At 41.1% G+C, this 9,880-nt stretch overlaps 1 protein-coding gene across 1 annotated transcript in view; it reads right to left on the bottom strand.

Annotated features, from left to right (window-relative positions):
- Positions 1-9,880, bottom strand: part of LOC135210722 (mitogen-activated protein kinase kinase kinase kinase 3-like) — a 365,691-nt gene that overhangs the window by 286,946 nt on the left and 68,865 nt on the right.

Genomic DNA, 9,880 nt, shown 5'->3' with positions numbered 1-9,880 from the left:
TTTGCATTAACTTTTTAATTTCTACTGTGTTTAGGTGATGTTAATACTTAATACAGTGCGTCCTTGGCTTATGGTGGAGGATCTGTTCCAGCATTGCACTTATAAGTTTATTTCTGCCGTAAGTCGGTTTTTCTTTTTCTTGGGTTTACACTGCTTTAACAGTGCTCACGACACCTTAACTTCATGTTGCATCAAGTTACACAGCGCCGTAAATGCCGTTAACTTGATGCCTATTCTTGCCATTAGCACTGTCAATGGCACTTCGGCGCCATAACTTGATGTAACATCAAGTTGTGACGCTGTGAATTGCTGTTAACGGCACTGAAAAAGCACCGTAAGTTGAGGACGCACATATTGCTAGCTTAACAGTTTATCTTTTGAACTGAAATTATTTTATCGATAAGTATGGTAAAGTTGAAATTATTTATAAAATTTTTTATTTTTCAGGCGAAACGACTCATTACAAATGAGTTTGCAGCCATTAAAGTCATCAAACTGGAACCTGGTAAGGACTGTTGCATGGGGAAGATGTTTTGTTTTGCATTTTAAGGTCTTAAGTTAATTTAATTTTTTGGTGTTAAATGGCTACAGTACTATTATATTCTTTTGAGATTAGTACGAACTTTTGCTCTTACATGGATGCCCCTTTAGCGACAATTGGTCGTCATTTAAGCTTGATAACAACATGGTTAATGGTGGAATGTAAGTAAGTGGTGTGGTACCCCCACTGACCTGTCAGAAACCCATCACATTTTTTGGGGGCTCCTGTCAGGTCAAGATATAAGCTTCTTATGTGGTTGTGGAAACTTGACTGGTTTATAGACAAATAATCTTGAGTTTCTCCTGCTCCAGCATATTTTTTTTTCCAAGTCTGCAGTGTCAGTGCTTTGCAAATATACTATTATGGTTCATACAGTAAACTTTACAGCAAAACTTGGGTTTTTATGCTCAAGAAACTTCATCAGTTACAAGAAAGCCATACTACTGTCTTGTGTGTTGGAGTGGATTGATGTGTGTCCAGAGGAAAGCTGGGTTCCACCTCAGTACTCTTGCTCTCTCCTTCCTTATTTTGCCTTTGGACTGCTGAAGGAGAGATTGCTGCCAGGAGTCTGGGTATCTGTGAGATTTCCCTTGAGCATTCTCTTCTCCAGTTGAAGATACTTGTCTTTGACCCTGGTATTGGGATCGGAAATGTAGGAGAAGGCATAGGTTTGTCACGTAAGTTTGTGACTGTCTTTCAGTAAGGTTTACACTGCATGGTTAGTTATTTCCTTTCTTTGATTGATCTTCCAAACTGTCTAGGACTATACCTTTAGTCCAGGGCTGTCCATTACGGCAGTCCCCGGGTTACGACCTTCCGAGGTTAAGGCGCTTCTCAATTGTATTCATCAGACATTATTTCCAGGGTTACGACACATGTTCCAGGGTTAAGATGCCTACAATGCTGATCTGGCAGATGTAATATGACACCAAAATGCAAAATAATCAATATTTGAAGTTTTTGATGAAAATGCAATAAAAATGCAGTTTACATAGTTTTTCAATGCACCCAAAGCATTAAAAGTAAGGTTTTCTTAGGATTTTTTTTACGATGTTCTGGCTTACGACAATTTTCGACTTACGACACATCTCAAGAACGGAACCCCCGTTGTAACCCGGGGACTGCCTGTACATTAAAATTCTGTTTTGTTCTTGACAATAACAGATGTCAAAGGACTCCTCTCCTCTAACTTCTAACTTATGACTGGTGCCAAGGAGGTGTTTGGGGGCCAGAGGAGCCTCTGTGATAACTGAAGATCTTATCTTTAAGGATATGCCATTTTTATGCATGACACTTACCTGGCGGTAGGTATATATAGCTGTATTTTCTGAAGTCCGACAGAATTTAAAAAAACTTCCGACACACGCAGTGGTCGGCCAGGTGGTTAGTACCCATTCCCGCCGCTGGGAGGCGGGTATCAGGAACCATTCCCATTTTCTATTCATAAAAAATTTTCTGTCGCCGGTACTGAAAACACCTGTTTTCAGTACTTCCGGCTTAGGATTTTGGAAACTTCATTTGCCGCTAAGTATCCTAATTGTCTTTTAATTTATTTACTTGGATTTGTGGCTAGGCATACGCTATCTTAAATTGATTTGAATTTGATTCATTTTTGCATAAGATATCTGAATCTAGTTAGGCTAGTTTCAGAGGGTGTTGTCTGCAAAGATAGGTGTGCTACTACCGAAAGCTTCGGTAGTTCCGCACTTGGGGGGCGCAATTAATCAGTAAACATGTCTATTTCCGTAAGGAAAAAGTATGATTCGTATGTACGCAATTAATCAGTAAACGTGTCTAATTCCGTAAGGAAAAAGTTTGTTTAGTATGTACGCAATTAATCAATTACGAAAGTCAGGGTAGTGATACTGCTAACCTTCCGGTAGACTTTATTTTGCCTAACGCTGTAGTATGGCCTACGGGTTATGACTATGTCTGCGAGAGGTGATCGCTCTCCTTCATTGTTGTGAAGAGTTCTACTTCTGTTTTTGTTACGCCTAACCCTGTAATGTTGCCTTCGGGCCCTAAAACAGTGTCTGTAGAGGTTATTGCCCTTTTCTCTTATACTATTTCGATTCGTAACTTAGAATCGAAAGTGCTTGCTTTAGAGAGCAATAGTGAAGTGGCTAAGTGCAGTGACAGTGCCCCTTGTGTAGTGGAGGGTGCGTCAGATCGGCCTTATAACGCCTCTAGGTCTAGACCTCTGTCGAACTCCCAGAACCAAGGAGAGGGCATGTCGAAAGCGCGAAGGATGGGTTACAGGGAACCCCACCGATCTGGCGTGCCTTCGGCAGTTTCTGATGAAAATCCCCAGACTGCCAAAGTGCGTGCACATGCACGAATCCTGAAGGATTGCTTCTCGTCCTCCAAGGCGTCCTCCCCGCACAAGGGTTGGAGCTCTCGGAAGGACTCGCGCCCTCTAAGAAGCTTTATAGAGAGGACGCTTCACGTCCCTTCTCCCTCGTTATGTGTTTCAGTGAGAAGTAAGAAGGCGAAAGTTGCCTGATCACGTGTACTTCTTTCCACCAAGAAATAGGAAAAAGAAGGCAGTTTCTCTCGTTTGTTTTGACGCCTGTCAGGAGCGTGACGCTTTTCTGCAGCCTTATTTGGACGATCGGCTTGAACAGGACGCTCGGATGGACGCACTCACCAGTGGACGCCGAGCGTCCTCGCCAGTGGCCACCGAGCGCGCACCAGGACGCCGAGCGTCCTCGCCAGTGGACGCCGAGCGCGCACCAGGACGCCGAGCGTCCTCGCCAGTGGACGCCGAGCGCGCACCAGAATGTTTCTGTTGAACTCTTCAAGCTCTTGTTTAAGATTTGAGCCTCAAGAAAAAGTGAACAGAACTTCGTCTTCGAAACCCAGCAAGACCTCGGGTTTCGTGAATTCAAGAGGTCTCTGTCAATATTTTATTGCTTTTCGCAAAGGTGGATGGAGTTAAGGAAAGCTCAAGAAAGATCTCGTTTTCTCTACCTCAGTCAAGACTTTGAGATAAGACAGTTACGGGTTATGTAAAGGCTCGACGTCCTGAACGTCAGGATTTTCGGCAACGTTCAGTAGGATTCTTGCAAAGGCACTCATCAAAAGGACGCTCTTCAGGAAAGCGCAAGACAGGACTTCCTTTGCCATACTGCCAATAAAGTTTTAAAGCTTTTTAGACCATCTGAAAGGGTTTTTCAGATGATTAGATTTTGTTAGTTTCTAGTCGAGACTTTCCATGCCGATTGAGGCATCGTCGTTCTACCTACCGTAAGCCCAGTCTCTTAACAGGATTCTTGTCCCTTCCTTGTTTGAGACGGGAATCGAAAAAATAAAAGGCTCGACTTCCTGGATTACGTTTTGTCAATTCAGTGGGGACTTTCCCCCCATTGACATTATACTTTCGTTTTGTCAAGTAAGTGGGTCTCCCCTCATTGACAAAATATCTCTCTGTACCGTTAATGGCGGGTTAGTTCTCATTGACAAACACTCATTAACTTGATATTGCGTAAGCGAATAAGGACAAGGTTCGGAAGAGCTCTCCTTCCTCATTCGCAGACTCGTACAAGAAATAGACTGGTAGACTACGTCAATGAACGCTTAATGTCCAGTATCTTAAGAAGCTTGAGCTGTCTGCTTCGATTCTCTAAGTTTTGTTCATGAAACTTGCCTGTCAGATTATGTATGTAGCTGTATTTCCGAATTCAGCTATATATATGTCTGCCAGGTAAGTATGAACAAACTTTATTGTGATATAATAAAAATTTTTTTGCTTTTTTTCCTTGCGTTTTTTTACTACTGGTTTGGTTCAAGTCATACACGCTTGCTGTAGTTACCGTCTTCGGATGGCAACCGAGAGGTCTATTGTCTACTATTTTAAGGACATTTAATCGTCACTCCCTGCAGCCTTCCAGGAGTTTCCGATTTATCTTTTACCGTTGTATGGTAGTGTTCTGACGACACAACCGCATCTATATATTTAGCGTTTTCTGTTTTCGCAAATTAAATATCCAGCTTGAGAGTCTCTTTTTGTTCAAAAATAACGGACCTATTCCTTCGTAGAATAGGGTAGCTCGGCAACCCAGAACAAAATTAAAAGTTAAGAGACGACGTTAGTAAAGCTGCTGGCTGCTGCTGTGTCTGACTGTCCAAGTTCCAACCGAGCCAGTAACAGATCTGTGCGCGGTCATGCACGGTAGGTTACGTCTCTCTCTCCTGCGGGATTGACTGACTAACCGTATCTCTGTGCTGGCGGGGTTACGTCTCTCCTGCGGGATTGACTGACTAACTGTATCTCTGTCCTACAATCACCGGACTTTAGCCTAAGATTGAGGGGATTTCTTACGTGAATGAATAAACGTTGCATTAGTTTTGCCTTACTATGTTCAACAGAGTTATCTCTTAATCCTTTCGGTGCTCGTTACCGCACGGTATAGAACTACGAGTCTACCGCAACATTGCACTTTTATATGCTCTCCTGCTTAGGCAAAGCGCAGCCTTATAGGGAAGTAAGCATACTCGGGGAGGGAATGGATGAGCTTGCGGGGGACCATTTTCCTTCCTGTAAGAAGAAGTTTGTTTCCCCGAATAGACTGCAATTCAGACCCACAGTTTTTTACTACCGGGTAAACTGAAATATTATTCAAGATCTAGGAATTATTCTGAACATCTCTCAGTGCGTCATGATAGAAAGAAGGTGCCGGACATCTGGATAGTGTTTCAGATGTCCTGGATCTTAATCTGAAAGAAGTAAATGCAATTCGGTCTTCCCTCCAGTCCTCGAAACGAGTTTTTGGAACCAGTGGTCCACATCAACTGATATTCCACAGCTCTCCTCATATCTTAAGAATATCTTCTCTCGGTCCCTGCTCGAGTTTACGAGAAAGAGCCTATATAACAACAGGCGTAGAATGTAACGATCATCTAGAGGTTCGTTACAGGATTGCAAAAGTCCGTACGAATCGTCTCGATAGATTACTAACATGCTAGGTATTTTAATTAAGTGGTGTTCTTTTTTATGGTTGTCTGAGAGGGTTATTTCCTCTTCAGTATGTGAAGTGTAATGTGTACGTTAGCTTTGTGTGTGGTTCAGTGGTCTAACTTATCCTAGCATGGAATGCCCCTGGTAAGAGAGGGCTAGGGTTTTCCTGTCCAACAAATTGTCACGTCCAGTTGTCAGACCCCTTGTTGTTAGCTTTCTCAACAAACAGGTCCACATCCTAGTTGAGAGCTACTAAGGTTTAGCAGGCTAAGAGGCAGGACATACGAAGTCAGCTTACCTTAGCAGGTAAGGACTTAATAAATAATTTAAAAAATTAGTTAATTTTTGAATTATGACGATATGCTGTCTGTGACCCACCTCCAAATGTGTCAATCAGCTATATATATACCTGCCAGGTAAGTGCATGCATAAAAATGATATGTTATGATACAATAAAGTTTTATGCATACTTACTGGCAGGTATATATAATTAAATTCCCACCCTCATCCCTCAGGAGACAGGGTTCAGAGAAAATCTGAGGAACAAAAACGGGAATAGTTCCAAGTAGCCAGCGCCACGGGAACGTGGGGGAGATCACCTGAACTACCAGTGGTCTAGCGGTTGCCGAGAGTTTTGGAGAAATTAAAATGCCAGTGCGAACAGACAACAGAGAATGTTGTTTAACAGATTTGCACCTCTGTCAAACAACAAAGACCTTCACGATCATTGAGGTCTGTGGATCTCCGATTCTAGCTCACCATCTACTTTTTGTCTCGCCTGTTTTCTCGGAGTCAGACACTCGTGCGAGATCAGGCGACATATAGTAGCCCTGAGTTCTTATTGACGAAGTCGATTGCGGACGACGGTTGGGTTGCGTTGATACACCCCCAAGGTTTGCTTAGATTGAATCGCCCCAGGCAGTCCAGACACTCATCCTTCAGCTCAAGAATAGTGCCTTTTGGTCGTTCAGGGTACAGCCTTGCTGTCCTTGAATTCAGTCTGACTGGTCAACTGGTCGTTCACCTGACTTTAGTACAGACTGTGCATTTCCGGATCGAAGCTTTCAATATGGAACTTAGACGTAGTATGAAGTTCTTGATGTCAAAGCATTCGAACCTCTCCTGCCTGTTAACTTCTTGTATGTGATCAGGAAGGCCTTCTTCTAACCACCCTAGATACGACAAAAGAGGGGTTAGTGAGATTTTAAGCCATCGTCACAAGTTTTGGCTTTAGAGAACACAACGGGGTGTGCTCTCTAAGCCTTTCGTTATGGCCTAAGAATGGAAACCCTTTTTGTCCTTGGGCCAGGATCTTGGAAGCAAGGATGGCACAAGTTAGTGGGGCAGGAGCCAGAGAGAGTCCTGTGCCCTGTCAGGTCTCTCAAGTTTTATCTACTTAAAATCAAGAAAAGAAAGTCGAAGTCAGTCGGGCAATCTGCAGTGTTCCGAAAAAGACCAGACTTGCCCATATCGAAGTACACCCTGGTTTTATGGTTTTAGGGTTAAGGAGTTCTTTCAAAAAAAAAAAAAAAAAAAAAAAAAAAAAAAAAAAAAAAAAAAAAAAAAAAAACAAAAAAAAAAAAAAAAAAAAAAAAAAAAAAAAAAAAAAAAAAAAAAAAAAGCGCCTTCATTGTGTTTGCACAAAGATTTGAAATCTTTTTATCTGAATGCTCACGAGGTGAGGGCGGCGGCCTCGGAAGCATTTCAACCAGAGCATGGCACTCCGCAACATCCTGAGTACCATATTTTAGCGAAGCAACTCTGGTTCACTTCACACTCCCTGCGAGATGTGAAGATGGCATATGAGATCTGCTGCGCGAGGGCCATACGTGTCTGCAGACACAATCTTGGGGGCAAGAAGTACTACTCATCCTTATCCTGTAGAAAATGGTTAGGAAGAGCTCTTAATTTAGTTGTGGAGTCGCTGACAACGACGACTTCTTAACTCTGAAGCCTTAGTTAACACACATTAACTTTGGCTAGGTTGGTCAGGTGGTGATATATATAATTATATATATATATTTATTTTACTTCTTAGCCCTCATGGTATGTCAATATGGTCTAGTCACATTGTGGTCACGCCCCCGTTGACAGATCATCTGGAGGGTGCACCAAGCTTTATAGGTGTCTACTACCACTGGCAACTCTAGTAAAGCAGAAGCAGACTTGGGTGGGGGACAGTAATCACGAAGTCGGCTATGCTAACAGGTGAACCAAGATGTAAATCATCTGCATGGCATTTGTGTCCCCAAAATCCTTCTATTCTGTCCCTTCCCACCTCCAACGGTGGGGTTCAATCTATAGTATATAATCTGACAGGTAAGTTCATGAGCAAAATGATATTGTATGATACAATAAAGTTTGTTCATACTTAACTGGCAGATATATATATATTCAAGTACCCACCCACCTCCCCTCAGGGGACAGTGGAAATAAAAAATTATGAATAGAAAAATGGGAATGGTTCCTGATACCCGCCTCCAGCGGCGGGAATGGGTACTAACCACCTGGCCGACCACTGCGTGTGTCGGAAGTTTTTTTAAATTCTGTCGGACTTCAGAAAATACAGCTATATATATACCTGCCAGGTAAGTATGCATAAAAACTTTATTGTATCATAACAATATCTATCTAGGACCCTTTGGGTTTGCTCCAGTAGTCGTCCTCTGGGATTGTGAGATTATTTTGAAAAAGTCAGAATTTTTCATGATGGAAATTTAACAACAACTTCTATAATTTATTCATATGCAAGTTCATTTCAGATTAATACAGAATCTTACCCTCCCCTTTCCTTTTCCTCCTCTAATTAGAGATGGGTGGAAGTATGTCTTCTTTGGGGATCGGCCAGAGTTCTTCCAAAGTGCTAATTCTCCTGTAGAAAGAACGTTGACATAGTCCCTTAGGGGATTGATTACCAGGATATGTAGTCAGTCTAATTATGATCTTTATGGCTGTCTGCTTCATGAGACTCCTTTCTGGAGGGATTTTGTGGCAAGGGGAATTGTCCAAGATGTCCTACAAGGATTGTCTCATGCAAGGTATTAATTAGTCTGCTGGTTGGCTACTAGAACTTCTTCCTTGTGACACTTCTGGTATCACAAGAGGGATGGACCAAACTCAGGACCATATTGTCAGTTTGTACTTACTCGTAATCAATTCTTGGTACATGTTGCTAGCATTTTCCCTTGGTTACTCCACCCTAGTTGGGAGGATGCCATCCTAGACACTTCTTGAAATTGTATTTGTTCCTACACAATAATAACACCCTCAGTCATTTACATTAGGAACAAATAATTTTCAGAGAAGCTGAAAAACTGCCGCTAAAACTCTTTGAACAGGTGGTTAGGCAGTAACTACCATCCGGTAGGCAGGTATTCCCACCTGCCAGGATGTAAGCATTCCTGTTTGCTTTTGGCCATTATGCGATGCAAACTTGTTTTCGTAGGCTCTTGCCTGACTCATTAAACTCGATCTTCCTGATGATGGGATCTTTTCTTTTTCTTTTTTAACATATACAGTTACCATCCGAGTTACGACCTAGATCCGTTCCGACCAACAGGTCGTATGTCAGAATGGTCGTTAGTCGAAAATACCAGCCAAAATGGCCGACACTGTGGATTATAAGTACTCGGTTAAAGTGGAAGATTATACTGTACTCGAGGACAAATTATGATATGAATGTGTTGCATTTTTAAGTAACTTTTTTCTGTTGAATAATATTATTGTGTATATTACAAGCTGTTTATTTATCATTTTTATGGCCTTTTAGTTTCACTTTTATAATTTTAATCATATATTTCTGTTGAAAAAAAATAATATTACTGTACATATTTGATATACAAGCTGTTTATTTATAATTTTTATGCCTTTTAGTTTCACTTTTATCATACTTTTCTGTTGAATAATATTAATGTTGTACTATACGTACAAGCTGTTTATGTATTTTATCATTTTTATGCCTTTAGTTTCACTTTTATCATTTTATCATAGAGATATTTTTAAATATTATACTGTAGGTGCAATGTAGTTTAGCCTTTTTTTTTCAGTTGCTTAGTTGATATACTACGTACATACATCTTAATATAATATGGTTTTAGAAATAAAAGGTATTTATTACTGCAGTTGAATTTATTATACAAAAATACAAATGAAGATCAAAAATACGAAAAAATAGAAAAGTTACAGTTCAAAAAACAGAAACATACAGTACTGTTAGTACAAATAGAAAATAACATATGCATGTAAAAAAAATAAGCAAAACAAAACACTCAAAATTAATGTTCACTGGTGCTTGGTTCGACGTCACATCAACACTTTCTTCATAACGCACGGTTCGAAAGAAAGATCAGCTGTTAAGTCAGGCGAGGCAGGGGATGGGGAAG

This window comes from Macrobrachium nipponense, chromosome 4 (genome assembly GCF_015104395.2).
Source record: "Macrobrachium nipponense isolate FS-2020 chromosome 4, ASM1510439v2, whole genome shotgun sequence".
Classification (NCBI taxonomy): Eukaryota; Metazoa; Arthropoda; class Malacostraca; order Decapoda; family Palaemonidae; genus Macrobrachium; species Macrobrachium nipponense.
The sequence above is the reverse complement of the archived record's forward strand: the minus strand, read 5'-3'. Positions and strand labels throughout refer to the sequence as shown.